At 47.5% G+C, this 17,182-nt stretch overlaps 1 long non-coding RNA gene across 4 annotated transcripts; it reads right to left on the bottom strand.

The window, feature by feature from the left end:
• Positions 1-4,607: 4,607 nt before the first annotated feature.
• Positions 4,608-16,959, bottom strand: LOC117202479 (uncharacterized). Of its 4 annotated transcripts, none has more exons than XR_004484876.2 (4): positions 16,313-16,959; positions 13,089-13,147; positions 7,281-8,448; positions 4,608-5,162 (listed from the first exon to the last, which is right to left on the bottom strand). It is a non-coding gene; the product is annotated as an uncharacterized LOC117202479 (long non-coding RNA). The 4 variants fall into 4 exon arrangements; XR_004484877.2 differs by having other exon boundaries at positions 8,247-8,448; XR_004484875.2 differs by having other exon boundaries at positions 7,281-8,310.
• Positions 16,960-17,182: the final 223 nt, after the last annotated feature.

The following is a 17,182-nucleotide window of genomic DNA, read 5'->3' as shown; positions in this document are numbered from 1 at the left end:
GCCGCCCAGCTCCACGCTGAGGACTTGGTGGAGGCTTGATTAAATAATTACACAGAACCCACTGAGTAATCACACCGTCTCCAGAAACAAGGAGCACCTTCAGAGGAGGACCCGTTAGTGATTTAGGGGCGTGTGAGTGTGTCTGTCTTCTGCCTAAGAGAAAATTATCATCACAAGTCCTCATTTGCAAAATGCATCCACCTCCCCCCATCTCACTCCATCCCCTCCCAAACCCGGGTGTATAACGTAACCCCTGCTCCATGACGGAGGACCCTGAGGCTCGAAGAGGTTCGGAGCTAGTTTAAGGTCCCAGGAGAAGGGTGGGGACAAGCCCAGCTCTGTCTGCCCCAGGGGGCTGGTGCCCAAAGGCGACCAGGAAGTCGGCACAGCCAAGGACAAGGTTCAGGACTGAAAGATCCTAAGAGAGATTTCCAGTTCTTGTTTGTTGTTTTTTGTTTTGTTTCCGCACTGGGATTATTTCTCTCCTTTCAATTTTGGAAAACAAACCTACAATAAAACCAGCCCTGTGAGCCTTCCCAAGGTCGGCTGCTGCCAAGACAACAGCCCAGTGTGTCAGGTGAGAGATGGGGGCGCCCCTGCGGCTACCCTGGTCCCCACCTGCCCAGGCCAAGGACGGGGTGCTGGGTGATGGGGAGCCCAGGGGTTCCAGGGGCTCTGCTGTCAGGCTGGGACCCCCTGGTCTTCCCCAGGGTGAGGGCCACGGGTGGCTGGCTGGATGGACGTGAAGACTCTGGCACCCCTTCCAGCCAAGTGTCTCCGTGGCCCAAAGGGGGGTGCCCACAGCCGACTCTCTGCTGGTCCAGCTACTCACCAGCCAGCCGCACTGGCTCATTTATGCTGGAGCAGCCCAAATTCATTAATAATGATTAGTCTCTCCTCAAGAAGAGGTTCACAATCAAAGGGCTATTAAAATTAAGTGCTGGAGGAATGTGGGGGGGCAGGGGGAGGGGCGGGGGAGGGTCAGGCAGAGCTGGGCGTCAGTACCCCCGGACTCTGACACCTCCTTGCCGCAGGACCTTGGGTCCGTCACACCTCGGCCTCATTTTCGAGGACTTGAGGCTCAGTTTCGCCATCTCCGGAATGGAGGGGCGGTTGTGACTACAGGGTCAGTGATAACACGAGTGGAAGCACCCAGCTTGGGGAATAAGTGTTGGGAGAGCCTAGGATGAGACTCCCAGCACCACGACCCCGGGGGAGTTAGTGGAAAGGGAGGGGATGCCCCCTGCCAGACCGGACCCCTGGAAGTGCCTTTTCTCACCGTCCAGCTGTGCTCACTCTGGTCCCTGGGCACTATACACGCCCCCCTCGCAGCCCCAGCATCCCTTTCCTCGTCTCCGGGCTGGAGCAGCAGAGCCATCGGGAATAGCGTGGGAGGGGAGGGGGGGCGACCAGGACACCCACCCCTAGACCCTGGAGGAGGCTGGACCAGACAGGGCGTCCCTGCCCTCAGCCCCCCACCTGCCCTGTGGTTTCTCGGAAGGCCTCAGGTGCAGAGAGGAGGCCAGGGGCCCACAGCCCACTGACCCTCCACCTGCGTGGGTGACAAGAGTCCAAGCCATGGCCCTCAACGGGGCACCAGGCCATCCAAAGTGGAGTCCCACGCACGGGCGGCTGTGAAACGCACCCCCCTCTCAAGGAACGGGATTCAAATAGAAAAGAAGCAAAAGAAGAAAACAGAATCCTGAAGCCTACCAGGTCTGGCCCTTCCTTGGGAGAAGGGGAGATGCCAGAACTCCAGAAGTGCTGAGCCCCGGGTTGATGTGGCCGCCTGATTCCTCTTGAGGACAGGAAATGGAAGGTTGTACAAAGGCCCCTATTATGTGCCAAGCACTCAACCTTGTTGCTTCATCTGACAGCCACAAGGACACCACAAGGTTGGAATTAGTCATTCCTATTTTACAGAGGGAAAAACTCAGAAGGACAAAGCAGCCTGGGCAAAATACCGTGTCTGGGACAGTCACAGTGCCAAAGTCAAGATTCAAAGCCAGGAGCAGTGGGTTCTGACTCCCTTCTCCTTCCACCCTTCCACTTGGCAACCAGGAGACTGGTGACGACATTGGTGGTGATTACAGCTGACACTTCCCAAGCCCCTCCACAGGCCAGGCTGCAGCTCCCGCAGACCTGAGTCACCCCCCCCTCCCCACAAACCCACCAGGCCTGGACTCTCCTACCATTTCAGAATGAAGACCCTGAGGCACAGCAAAGCTAAATGACTCGTCCAAGGTCACGGGATAGGACACGGCAGAGCCAGGACTCCACCTGACTCGCAGGGCCCAGCCTTGCCCCGCACTGAGACCCACTTGCACAGTGCTTGGAACAGAGCGACTGGTCCATAAAGAAATATTGGACAGAAGAGAGGATTGGTAGCGAGAGGGAAGATTAGCACAGCAGTGGATGGTGATGGTCAAGAGGGGGCACCCAAGAGTCAAATGGCCAGATCCCAGCTTGGCCACTTTTTAAGTACAAGCTTCTTAACTTGTCTCTGTGTCCATTTTCTTATCTGAAAAAATGACTGTAATAAGAGTTCTTACCAGCCAGGGTTCTTCAGAGAAACAAGGAAGTTACTCCACAGCCTGGCACCTGCTGAGAGCTCTATTCTACCGTGGATGCGTGGAGGGCAGGCAGCACCGAAGCTTTGGACTGGCTCACAGGCCAGCCCCAGGGTATTCTTATGAGGCCAGCAGGGGCGGTCACATTCCACACTGCACAAGCCCAGGAGTGAGCACATCCTTAAATTTTGCACCCTGGGCGCCTGGCTTGCCTCACCCTAGTCCCATCCACCCTCGTCTGCCCACTAGTTTCTCCCTGAGCTCCCCCGGTCTCCTGGGGTCCCACTGCCTCCACCCAGAGGATAGGTGCTCTCAGACCAGCCCTGCCAGGGTTTCCAGCCTGGTGACAGTAAGCTCCCCATCACTGAGAGGTTAGAACAGAGGCCGAATGGCCACATGGAGCCCTACAGACAGGATAAGGGCTGCAAGGAAGCTGGAAACCCGCTTTAAAGCTTTGAGTAAGCTGATGGGGTGAGCATCACCGGTGTGAATGATCACATCGCCACCTGGTGGTAATGTAGGAGATGGGCCAGTTGGCCCCGGGCGGGCGGAACAGAGCACCCTCCAGCCCCCACCCCTTGCCCCGCCCAGGTGCTTCTCACAACGGGGGCATTTAGACAGTTAACAAATGTTAATCGAGGTCCTAATGCCGAGCACTATTGATGAGTTATTTTCATACATTATACCATTGAATTCCAATAACTCTAAGGCAGGTATCGCCATCCTTTTTACAGATGAGGATGCTGAGGCTCAGAGACTCAGAGTTAGTTGCCCAAGGTCACACAGCCAGCAAGTGGCAGAGCCAGGATTGGAGCTCAGACATTCTGACACCAAAGCCTTCCCTCATAATCGCTAAGCCTCAGGGGGTTCAGTGAGAAAGAAAATAGGCACCTCCCCTGGCCTCACAGAGCTTACAGCCTCGTCGGGGCACAGAAATCACAGATTCATTTATTAGGTGTCCACTGTGCATTAGATGCCAAGGATGAAGAAAGTAGCCAGGGTCCCTGACCGAATCAAGCCTGTGGGGAAGACGGACATTAATCAAATAATCACACAAATAAATACAACAGTGTAAAAAGACCTGAAGGAAAGGTATGGGTTCTGAGACTGGACTTCAGGGTGCCTACCTGGCCTGGGGGGTCAGGGGAGTCTTCCCTGAAAAAGTGATGCATTGAGCTGAGATCTGGAAGATGAGCAGGGCTTACCTAGGCAAAGAGGCATGCATTCGTTCATTAGCAAATGAAAGCAGTGTGGGGCGTCCATCCATGTTTGCATTTTTTTGCTGTTGCACATACATAAATCCAGAAATAACACATGGAATATTTGCCTTTGCAATTTGCTTTCTTTTTTATTTTTATTTTTTATTTTTATTGGAGTATAGTTGATTTACAATGTTGTGTTAGTTTCAGGTGTACAGCAAGGTGAATCCGTTATACATATACATATATCCACTCTTTTTTTCTTTTTTATCTTTTTTAGATTTTTTTTCCCATTCAGGCCATTACAGAGTATTGCGTAGAGTTCCCTGTGCTATACAACAGGTCCTTATTAGTTATCTATTTAATATACAGTAGTGTGTATACGTCGATCCCAATCTCCCCTTTATCCCTCCCCCACTTTCCCCCGGGTAACCATTGGATTGTTTTCTATATCTGTAACTCTATTTCTGTTTTGTAAATAAGTTCAGTTGTACCACTTTTTTAGATTCCACATATAAGCGGTATCACACGATATTTGTCCTCTGTCTGACTTACTTCACTCAGTGTGACAATCTCTAGGTCCATCCATGTGGCTGCAAATTTGCAGCTTGCTTTCTTACTCCACATTTTCTTCAGGTCTTTGCATGTCAACACATAGAACCATTCATTTTAACTAAGGAGGTCATCATGCCATGGACACCTGCCATATGCACTATGATTTATCTATCCATGGTCCTGCTGATGGCGTTTGGGTTGTTTACAAATTTTCATGCCTAAAAACAGTGCTACAGCCAACATTCTCCAAGCGGATACATCTCAAAGTGCACGTATGTTAGAGTTCCTCTGAAGTAGGGGTCTGTGTTCTTTTAAATACTTTTCAACATCATTTTGGTGGGGGTGAGGAGAAAATACATTTCTATTAATAAAAAATGTATCTTTCCACCATCTTTCCATGCTGCCATAATGGTGTACGTGAATGTCCCGGCTGATGCTCTCAAGAATGTCAACAATGCCAAAAAGAGAGGCAAACACCAGGTTCTTATTAAGCCATCCTCCAAAGTCATCGTCAGGTTTCTGTGATGATGAAGCATGGTTACAATGGTGAATTTGAAATCATCGATGATCACAGCGCTGGGAAAATCGTTGTGAACCTCACAGGCAGGCTAAATAAGTGTGGAGCGATCAGCCCCAGATTTGATGTGCGACTCAAAGATCTAGAAAAATGGCAGTAAAACCTGCTCCCATCCCACCAGTTTGGTTTCATTGTACTGACAACCTCAGCTGACATCATGAACCATGAAGAAGCAAGATGAAAACACACAGGAGGGAAAATCCTTGGATTCTTTTTCTAGGGCTGTTATACATACATGCAAATAAAATGCCTCAGAGGACTCTGAAAAAAAATAAATAATTAAAAAATAAAATTTAAAACATATACAAAAACAAATGCATTTACGAGTTCATTTACCCTGGCTGAAGCTACTTTAAGGTTCTGAAACATCTGCCAAAATGTTTCCCAAACTTCTGAAGACTTTGTTCTTTCTTCCCTTTTTTTGTAAAATTTTTCCCATATGGACAGCTTCTTAGAAGACATACTTAAAGGGTTTTAAATGATGTGGGTTTTTTTTAAATCACTCATTTCATAAACAGGACTACTTTTGCAAGCCTGATTTCAAGGTTTCAGCTGAGTGCTCTGTGGCCTTCAGGCTGGCGGGTCTCAGGCAGGTGGCACCCCTGTAGTTACACCAGGTCACCTGGAGATGTATATTACCTGAGGTAGGTGGCGCCTTGGAGGTGGGGCTCACGTTTCTATTCAAGCTTTTGCACGTTGGACCAGTGTGCATGCTGCCCAGTCTGTGACGAGCTTCATGGGAAAACCTGAGTTAACCAGCACCCTACTTCCTGCTGACCCCCTTCATGTGTTAGGGCCCCTTCACCTGGCTCCAGGTGTATGTGTAAACTCCACATGAGAGGTTTCTAGAGCATCAGGTCTGACACAGACCTTGAGGCCCATGGTAGTCTGTGTGTGTGTGTGTGTGTGTGTGTGTGTGTGTGTGTGTGTGTGAATGTGGGATGTGGGGCGAGGGGTGACTACCAAATTCTCATCAACCCCTTTTTGGGGATTGCCTCTGGTTCTCAGAATTATAGCTAGGGAAGGGTGAAAGGAACTCTAAAGCCAGGCCTCACCACCTTCTCTACCAGATTCACTCATCGGGCACTCCCCATGGTCCACTCTGTCAGGACATAAACTGAGCGGAGCAGGGCTGCCCAGAAAGTCACATCCCAGGAGACAGGGTATCTGATCCAGCAGCAGTTCCAAAAATCTACCACCAGGTGGCAGCACAGCTCCTGCTCTGGCCGTCGCCTCTCAGTGGCTTGGGGGTCCACTGGGACCCTCAGATCTGCATCCAGACCCTGTCTTGTGGTTCCTCTGCTTGTCTCAGCTGTGTGACTCACTCTGAGTCCCCCTTCCCCCATCGGAAACCCCCCCAGCTGGCTAAGATACTATAGTCAACTGAGGCACAAGGAATCCTGTGCCCCTGAGAATCTGTGTTCCATTGCATCACACTGGAGGCATAGAGTGGGACTACCAGACAGCCTTGAAAAACCCAGGAGGGAATGTGAGGAGGCTCGGGCCAATGTGCAGCAGAGAGAGGGCTTCCAGAACCCAGTAAAGTAGCCCTGGTCCCTGACCCAGCTTCTTTCCCTTCCTTCACCTGTAGCCATGAGACCCTGAACCAAGGGTGAGTGGTCTGTGGCCACAGGCCAAGCCCGGCCTTCTCTGCCCACCATTCCAGTCAGTGCTGAGCTCACTGGCCTCAGACCCTTATACGATATGCCTCAGCAAAGGGGGGCCCCATGCGAGGCCCCAGATCTCTGGACCAGCACAGGTCCATCTGATGGCCCCCAAGATGCTGTCTCTAGCCAGGATACCCTGGCTAGTACCCTGATCCCTGGTCAAGGCAGAGCAGCCTATATGGAAAGGTGAGCAAGGACAAGCCATGACCCTGGAGCCCTGCCCAAAGCCTGAGGTCTGAAGCCTGAGGCCCGAAGCCTGCGGTCTGGCAGGTTTCCAGCTCCACACTCACAGCTTCCAGGACAATCTGTTCATTCCACACATGGCAATTGTAATTGCATAACATGTGTGTTTGTGTGACCTTTGAATGTCCCACCACCCTCTTGATCTGTAAGTCCCATAAAAGAAGGGGCCAAGTTGACCCCCGTAATCACTGCACTGAGCACAGGGCCTGGCACATAGTAGGTGCTCAGAAAAAGACTGTGGAATAAGTAAAAGAATAAATGGGTATCTTCCCAGAGAGAATGCGAAACACCTGTCAATTGTTTTACAATTGTTAAGGCATGTCCCACAGGGATCTCATTTCATTCTCCCCATCAACCCACAGAGTAGATACTATTATTATCCCACATCACAGTGTATTCCTTTCCTATCACTGTAGTAACAAATTACTATGAACTTAGTGGCTAAAACAACACAGTTTTACGGTCTTACGGTTCTGGAGACCAGAAGTCCAACACAAGTCCCATGGGCGAAAATCAAGATGTCTGCAAGGCTGCATTCCTCCTGGAGGCCCTGGGGAGAATCCATTTCCTTGCCTTTTCCAGCTTCTAGAAGCTGCCTGCATTCCTTGGTTCATGGCCCACTTGCTCCTTCTTCAAAGTGGACAATGTCCCATCACTCTGACTGAAGTCAGGAAGGGTTCTCTGCCTTTAAGGACTCCTGTGATTAGATTGGGACCACCCGGATAACCCAGAATAATCTCCCCATCTCAAGGTCTGTAACCAGAATCACGTCTGCCAAGTCCTTTATTCAATGTGAGGTAACATATTCACAGATTCCAGGGATTAGAGCATGAATATCTTTTTTTTTTTTTTTTTTTGGTGGGGTTAGGTATTATCCAGCCTAGCACATACAGATTCAAAATCAGAGATGAATAGACTTCCCCCTCCCAGCGTGTGACTAATGAAATGGGTTCAAACCCAAGTCTTTGGGGCTATAGAATCTGAGTTCTTTCTCCCCTTGTTACCAATGCAAATACCCAGGGTCTCTGGTCCACTTTTTAGGAGGCAGCAAGGCAGGACACACCAGCCCAGCCCCCTTAAGTGTAAATACAGACTTTTATTTATATATTTTTTTTAAAAAGTGCTTGTCTAGACAGTGGAAGAATGTGGGAAAACGTTCTCTTTATTTCCCTTTATTGTCATTGTTTTAACATAAATACAGTTGATCCTTGAACAAGGTGGGTCCAACAGAGTCGAAAATCCTCCAGTAACTTTGTAATAATTGAGCCTCAGTATCCGCAGTTCCACATCTGGGGATTCAACCAACCTCAAGTCAGGTAGTATGTTATTTAGTGGAAAAAATCTGCGTGTAAGTGGACCCGCGCAGTTCAAACCTGTGTTGTTCAAGGGTCAACTGTGAATCATTTTCAACCAGAGGGAGAAAGAATTAACCCACCTGATTGGCTGGAATAGGGGAGTGCACCTGACATTCCCGTCTCTGGACTTAATGCTGCTCCTCTCTGCAATTAAACAAATGGCCAGCAGATGGCGTACCAGGCTCACAGCAGGCTTCTCACCCCCTGGACCACCCCTTTTCTGGGGGTGCAAAGGTGGCAAGTGTGGAAGAGGTCTTCCCCTTCTCTTCTCCAAAACCGGTGCTAAGAGGAAATGCCCAGCAGGTCAAGTCAAGGGCACAAAATCCAGGGATTCATGCAGCTTCAGGGCAGCCAGTTTGGGGACCTGTGCTACCTCCTGCCCCATCCTCTGAGGCAGATTCAGAGACCAGAATTCAAGCCTGTGTGAGTTGAACCAGAGGGTCAGTCTTGGCTTCAGAGCAGCAGAAAGGAGGAGCAGCTACTTTACAGGACACTTAAGATGGTCAGGAACCTTACATACTTTTATACACATGTATTATTTCATCTCATCTTTCCTGTGGCCCTATAGGGGACATGGCATTAAAAATAGTGACTTGTGGGGGGGTGGGATGAACTGGGAGATTGGGGTTGACATATATACACTACTATGTATCTCAATAGATAATTAATGAGATCCTACTGTATAGCACAGGGAACTCTACTCAGTGCTCTGTGGTGACCTAAATGGGAAGGAAATCTAAAACAGAGGGGATATACATATACGTATACATATAGCTATTCACTTTGCTGTACAGCAGAAACTAACACGACATTGTAAAACAAATATACTCCAAAAAAAAAATTTTTTTTTAATGGTGACTTGCTGGGGAGATAGTAGCAACGCCAATCTCTCCAAATTCCAACAAAAATAACTGGGCAAATTAGCAAAAGCAAAACCCACGGACAACATTTGCTTCACAGTTAGGTGGCAAAGGTATCCCCATGAACACCAAAATAATATGAGTGGAGGAGCTCAACCCCCGGTAGCCACCTGCATGTTATCAGATGCCCTGGGGTTTCCCCCACCCTCACCCCAAGCTGCTCCTAGCTCGGCCTCCAGCCTTTGGCATCCCATCTGTTGCCAGCAGAGGGAAGCAAGGGGGTGTCTGAGGGACATGACAGGAAGACAACCCCCAAATAGGCAGCAGGTATTCAGTGGAAAGCATGGAGGGACAATTCGAGAAGAGTGACTGAATCTGGGAGGGGTTTTGCCCACTCCCGTAGTAAGCGAGGGCAAGAATCCTCAGGAAGGACTACTAACTCTCAAAGATGTTTGGTTCCCTTCCAGGACAAGGTCCCACACTGCAGAGGAAATGCTTTGGAGTGGGATCAAAACGGAGGAGGACTGATTAAGGCAATGGAGAGGAAGGAAGAAGATCCAGATCAAAGTGGCGGGAGGAGCCGGAGCCGGGAGACCTCAGAAAGCAGGTCACCAAGTCTGTGTGCACCACATGCAGACGAGAGGAGGAGGAGCTCTTGAGGTTAGAAATGCATCCCAAACATCACCTTCAAGTTCCGGAAAACTAATGTCACATAAAAATGAGCAACAGAGGGCTTCCCTGGTGGCGCAGTGGTTGAGAGTCCGCCTGCCGATGCAGGGGACACGGGTTCGTGCCCCGGTCCGGGAAGATCCCACATGCCGCGGAGCGGCTGGGCCCGTGAGCCATGGCCGCTGAGCCTGCGCGTCCGGAGCCTGTGCTCCGCAACGGGAGAGGCCACAACAGTGAGAGGCCCGCGTACCGCAAAAAAAAAAAAAAAAAAAAAAAGAGCAACAGAGAAGTCTGGAGGTCAAATCCCATACACAGTTAATGTAAGCAACAGGAGATTCAGGAGCCAAATAGCATCCCTAGAGATAGCATAAAGCATGCCAGCAAGAAATTTCTTCAGGATGGATCAAAACCATAGCCTTCTATTTCAAAATGACCTTAAAGACATTTTTTAAGTATGCAAGATGTGAAAGAACAACATATACTACAACTAGAGAACCTTAATTAGAAAACAGAACTCAGGAAAGAATTAGAAATACAAGGGAAAGAAATCATTTTAGAAATGAAGGCTAAGATAGAAGAAACACAAGAGCAAATTAACCCAACCTTAAGATAATGCCTTAAGAGAAAAAGTTGAAAAGGAAGAAATATTATAAATCAACAAGAAATGAAGACAGAGGGTTTTTTTTCATATTCTAGAGAAAAGAACAAATATTGTAATTAGGCAAAGATGTTTCAACATACAAGTAACAAAAGTCCCCGAAGAAGAAAACCAAAGCAAGAGAACAAATACTAAAAACTATTAATCAAGAAAACTTACCAAAATTTTTTAAAATTAAAATTACAAATTGAAGGAGCACACTGCATACCTGAAAATATCAACCCACAATAATCAGACACATTCAAGACATTCTAATAACATAACTGGACTTCAAGAAAAGAGAAAAAAAATCCTCCAGGCTTCTAGGTAATGATAATAATAATAATTGACTTATAAAGAAAAATAAATTAGATTATTATCAGGCTTTTCAAGAATAATGCTTTATGCTAGAAGAAAAAGAAGTCCCATACTTAAGATATTCAAGAAAGGAAAATGTAAGTTAATAATTGTATGTCCAGCAAAAGTGATTTGTAAGTTAAATGGACTCAGACATATAATGATTAACATAAAAGAACTCAGGGAATATTGTTCCCATGAGACTTTCCTGAAGAATCTGCCAGAGAACAGGTTTCAGACAACCAAAATGACTAGAAAGACAGGAAAAAAAGGACTGGTAGTGAACATTAAATATATAGTTACTGGAATAACTAAGACTCAATGGGGATTGAAAAGAGATGGTGCCACGTGTAATGTCTGTGTGCTCTGACAATGTATCTGCAAGACCACTATTAAAATATGGAGAATGGGAAGAGCATATACCAAGAAAAATAATGTTTTTAACTGTTTCCAATAATTATGTTGGTGGTGGTATTCCTGTCGTAATTTTGAGACTGCTGTGTGTGTAATGTGGGATAAAGCATAAGTAATTACGGAATATTCTAATTCTACCATCCACTATACCCTTGCGAATGTGATTCTCAGCATGGAAGAAAGGAGAGATGTAATACCGAAGTGATTAAGTAAAAATCCTAAATGTGGGTTGGAAGTATCAGTTTGAACACAAGGTTCTGTCCTCTGGGATTTTGGCTAAGGAGTGTGCATGATAAAATATATTTCTTTGTAATCAAACTAGTAGCAATGTGTATCCCTAACACCTGGATAGCGGTCATGAAATACCATTTCCCTTTTCTTTCTTTTTTAAATTTTAAATAAAAGGCCTTCTTGGAGAAAGAAGATTCCAGGTCTGGAGCAGAAAATGTAGAAGATGAATCTGATGCATCCTGTCATACAGAAAGACAGGAATCTCTCAGGGACAACTAGGGTTGTACCGAAAAGACTCAAGAGCCAGCTTGAAGAAGCTCTCCCTGGCATGGGACGATGGAACGGGACAAGTTGAGCTTCAAAAAAAATGATACTTGTAAATGATTGTAGCCCATCAAATATGCTAAAATCTAAGAGTTCATAATGACATTGAAAAGGAATTAATTGGTCCCCTCCTTCCGAGGATGATAAAGAACCAATTCATTTCCTTGAAAACTGATGAATAAAGGGAAAGAAGCAGGCATGTGTCCTGCCTTTCCTGTATGACCTGCATCAACAGGGCAACAAAGGGTAGATGAAAGGAAGCATCCCTTTCTAAAAGTCTCTTTCCAATTGATAAATGAAAAAGAAAGATTGGGATTGGAATGTTGCCACGTGCAACACAAATGAATTCAGGGACTAACTAAGACCATCGACAGACAGCTGCTAAGACAGAAAGAGAGAACACCCAACATTGTGTGCCGCCTGAGGAGAGCACACAAGCCCCCCAAGGAGCTAGTCAAAGGGATTGAACCCAGGTCTGATCAAGCCTCTGGATCCAGCTGCCAGCTTCCAGGAAGCACAGAGGACCCGGGAGCACACTGAACGGTACTGTTCGGATAAAGTCAGCAAAATCCAGACCGTGGGAAAGTCTACAAGGCAAATGGTGTTCCTTCAACAAACAGCTTGTAAGGAAAAGAAAGGGTCCAGGAACATCTCTAGATTAAAGGAGACTTTAAAGATGTATCTTTTCTTTTTAAGAGGCAAGTCTAACAATGATATCTAGGGATACACACTTAAGTGCTGAAGTATTGCAAGAAAATGATTACTGTAAAAGTCAGGCTACTCGTTCGTTGCACGGGGGTGAGAGGGCTTAGATTGGAAAGAGGCACCTGGAGAGAGTTGGGGGAGAGGAGTGCTTGCAAAGTTCTATTTATTAACTTGGGAAGTAGTTACAAAGATATTTACCATAAGATGACTCATTAAGCCATATATTTTGTGTGGTTTCTGTATCTGTGTTTACTTTACAATAAAGGGTTTTTTTTTTTTAAAGGCTGAAATGAATGAATGAATGAACCACCTAGGAGGTTTCCCTGTTCTCCTTTGATGGATGACAAAGAGACAACTCAGAGAGGAACACACGTTTGCCCAAAGCCACACAGCTGCTAAGCCGCCCAGCTGGACTGGAAACCCAAGTGAGATTCATCTGTTCTTTTGACAAACAGTTGCTGACACCTGCTGAGTTGGTTTCTGGGCAAACAGCTGAGTTAAAACAGTCTGGCTTCAGATCCACCTGCCCTGCACGGGAGTAATGCAGGGGGGGTGTAAGGGACATCTGTAAGGGACACATGAGGGTCTTGGTACCCAGCTGGGTGTGGTCACAGTACACCCCAGGGCCCCTCCCTTGTTCAGGGCCCGCGTGATGCTCTCAGAAACTGTGTCCACGCAGCTTTTCTCACCCCAGACTCTGGACATAGAAATGCATTTGATCTCACCTGACCATCTGATGAAGTTTTGCTTCTGTTTCTCAACACCTCCCGGAGTGTTCTGTCCCCTGGAGAAGAGAGAGGGTCTGGGAAAGGGTCCTGGCCTAAAACTAAGAGGCCAGCTTGCACCCCTCCCTTGCTACTCCACCTGGGAGGGCGCCAATGAGTTGGGGCAAATGGGGAGAAGATGGAACTGTGCCGTCAGCTCTGCAGGCTAGAGCCCCTCCCTTATCTGCCTTGGTATCTGTCAACCCAGCATTTGACGCTCAGTCTGGTAGAGAGCAGGGGCACGATAAATGTTTGTTGAATGAATAAATGAATGAATTTGCTATATCACTTTTGATCTATTTTATAGAGTCTAAGGTTAAATCAATGCTTTTAAACTATATCATCCTAGGGACTTCCCTGGTGGTCCAGCGGTTAAGACTCCACACTTCCACTGCAGGGGGCACGGGTTTGATCCCTGGTCCAGGAACTAAGATCTCACATGCCACACAGCACGGCCAAAAAAAATTTTATTTAATAACATTATCCTTAGACCCTCAGACATAGAGGACAAATTTACGGTTACCAGGGAGGAAAGGGAGGGATAGGTTAGGAGTTTGGGATTGACATAAACACACTGCTATGTATAAAATAGATAACCAATAAGGACCTACTGTAGAGCACAGGGAACTCTACTCAATGTTTTGTAATAGCCTATAAGGGAAAAGAATCTGAAAATATACATATATATGTGTATATATATGACTGAATCACTCTGCTGTACACCTGAAACTCACAACATTGTAAATCAACTATACTTCAATTAATATATATATATATGTATATGTCATCTTTCACTCTAAAATGGGAGTTATGATAATGCCCACCCCTAGGGTCATTGAGAAGACTGAACTAGTTAATAAATGTAAAACCCGGACTTCCCTGGTGGCGCAGTGGTTAAGAATCCACCTGCCAATGCAGGGGACATGGGTTCGAGCCCTCGTCGGGGAAGATCCCACATGCCACGGAGCAACTAAGCCTGTACACTCCAACTACTGAGCCTGCACTCCAGAGCCCGTGAGCCACAACTACTGAGCCTATGTGCCACAACTACTGAAGCCCGTGCTCCACAACAAGAGAAGCCACCGCAATGAGAAGCCCACGCACCGCAACGAAGAGTAGCCCCCGTTCGCCGCAACTACGGAAAAGCCCATGCTCAGTAACAAAGACCCAACGCAGCCAAAAATAAATAAATTAAATATATATATATATGAAACCCTTAGATTAGGGTCTGGCACATAGTGAGCCCTCAATGAGTTATTCCTGTAACTGAGAGAAGTTTGTCTAAAGTTAGGGCCCAGTCAACGTGAGATTAGGGATCAGTATGGGGCCAGGGTCAGAAGTCAGGGGGCAGAGAGAGCTAGTTTAGCATGGGGTTAGGATTAGAGGAACAGTTTGTGGCCAGTCAGCAGATTTTTTAAATTAATCATCTGTGTGTTTATTTATCCCCCACATTGTTCCAGAAGGACTCAAGGCAGCTCTTAGGAACCCCAACTGCAGAAATCAGGAAAGAGAGATGGAAGCAGGTATGCTCCTGGCCTGGGGCATTCATGCTGATACCCCAGGGCCCTCTCAGCAGAGATCCACGAGTAGGTGACCAAATCCCAGGACTTGCTGGCCGCTATGAAGTCCACACTGACAGCCCAGGGTCAAGCAGAACCGACCTCTCAGAGTTCTAGTGAGAAGTCCATGAGTTACCCATCAAAGTACCGGCACATAGTAAGGTCTCAATAAATGTTTACTATTATCATCAGAGAACAAGGCTGAGGTGGACCCAGAGGGCCTGCTTTGAATGTGCAGTGAGCAGTGGGGGGTCGGCATTCTCTCACTGGCCAGACCAGTACAGCCTCTCCCCGGGAGCAGAGCACCGCCCCCCAACCCTGCCAATGAATCAGAGCCAGGAGAAGTGGACAGTCAATAGGATCAGACTGGGATGGCCAAGTCCACTCCATCAGGGCTGCCCTGACCAGCAGCTCCAGGGATGCCTGAAATCCATCGGCTCTGACCTCCTCCTCTCAACGTGCCTGGATGGGTCCTGCCAGCTCTGGACTCTGCGAGACCAAACCCCAGCCCCAGGACATCCCTTTTCTTTACGTTGTTGAATATATTTGGCCAGACAAGGAAAAGTCCACAGGGCATATTTAAAATGCTCTGTGTGTGTGTGTGTGTGTGTGTGTGTGTGTGTGTGTGTGTGTGTATTTGGGGGTTGTATCAGTTTCCTGTTGCTAACCATAACAACTTAACCACTTGAACAATATATAGCATCTTAATCCTACAAGTCAGACGTGGACTAAAATCAAGGTGTCAGCAGAACCCTGCTCCTCCTGGAGGCTCTAGGGTAGAATCTCTTCCTTGCCTCTTTCAGCCTCTAGTAGCATCTTGCATTCCATGGCTCATAGCCCTCATCCATCTTTAAGCCAGCAACTGTATCACACGGTTTTGCTTCCTGTCCTCACATCTTCTGACTTTGACCCTGCCTCCCTCTTATACGACCCTGTGATTTCACTAAGCTCACCTGGATAATCCCAGCTAATCTCCCAATCTCAAAACCCTTAACATAATCACATCTGCAAAATCTCTTTTGCATGAGAGATAACATGTTCACAGGTTTCGGGGTTTAGGACAGGGACATCTCGGTGGGGGACATTATTCTGCCCAGCCCAGGGGCCTAGTGTTGTACTCCTAGGATGCTGTGACTCCCCTGCTCTCTGTTCTACCCACTGGGGGAACTTTGGAACCAAGAAAGCAGCCCCTCTTCTCAGTCCAAAGAAATGTTCGTAAAATGTCCCATCAGAAGACAAAGAAAAGAAGTGAAGCAGCTCTTTGGATCCTTCTAGAGATTGGACAAGAAATTAAGGAGGACAAGACCTCCCTGGGGTCCCAACATATACCTGTGATACCAGCCAAGGGGACAGCCAAGAGTAAGGGACAGTGGCCAGTACCAAGCTCCTCCCGCTGGGGAAAGCCAGGCCGGGAAAGACTTCACCTCACTTCTGACCTCACTTATGATTAGAAAGATCATTTCGTTACCAAATGAAATGGACAAAGAAGCAATGGCCCAGGGGCCAATTCGAAAGCTGCCTTCCAGCTCGCAGAAAGTATAAACCAGACCCAAACAAAAAAAACCCCTAGAGCACCCAGGGTCCCAGATTTGCGTTCCCTGCCCCTCCACCGCAATTTTATCTGACTTGCTGACTCTGGGTCTGGGTTCCGAGTCACGGAGACGACGCAGGAAGGACGAGGCAGAGGTGCTCCGGAGACCTTCCAGCTCCAATCTGCACGAGCTGCCGCAGCTTGGACCCATCAAGCATCCCTCCTGTAAAAATGGTTCTTTCAGCTGAAAGTCATAAATCTCCTCTTGTTTTGGTGACAGCCTGATTGCTGCCTTTGCTTGCAGGAGACACACACATAGGAAAATGTCAACCTTCACAGTCAGAAGGGGAAGTCGGTCAAATGCCAAGATCAGAACCTGGTCTGTTAATCCTCAGGCAGGAGTGTGGAGAGGAGACCCTGCTGGGACCGCGCAAACCCTGGGCACCACCAGGTGTCGTGCTTGGGAGGTGTCCTGTCTCTACCTGGAGACTTTGCTCTTTTCTGCTCGTAATAGACTTGGCTGGTCCCAGCATTTAACTCTCAAAGGCAACCTTGTTACTCTCATGTCCATGTTCCAGAGGTGGCCACCTCACCATAGTCCTCAAGAACTGACAATTCAAGAGTAAAAAGAAAAAAAAAAAGAAAGAAACAATTAGAAAGGTAAAGAAATAGGGACAGAGGGGAAATGGGAGAAGGAATGCTGAGAGCAGCCAGTGGTGAGATTAGTGCAGACAGCAGAGCTCAGAGTCCTAGGCACAGATATGACTCCGCTTCTTAGCAACCATTGTGAAAAGGGAAACAAGGTCCATCATGTGTCGTAAGGCCTGTCAGCTAAAAGCAAAGTCATTTCCCCCCTGCCCCCATGCCTAATCTTAGTACTAAGATGTGGAAGAAATTTATTCTGAGGTTCCCATGGAGAGGCCACCACAGACAGAATGAAGGAATACTGTCCTCATCAAGATCCT

This window comes from Orcinus orca, chromosome 16 (assembly GCF_937001465.1).
Source record: "Orcinus orca chromosome 16, mOrcOrc1.1, whole genome shotgun sequence".
NCBI lineage: Eukaryota > Metazoa > Chordata > Mammalia > Artiodactyla > Delphinidae > Orcinus > Orcinus orca.
Note: the sequence above shows the minus strand (reverse complement) of the source record. Positions and strands in the feature narration are given on the sequence as shown.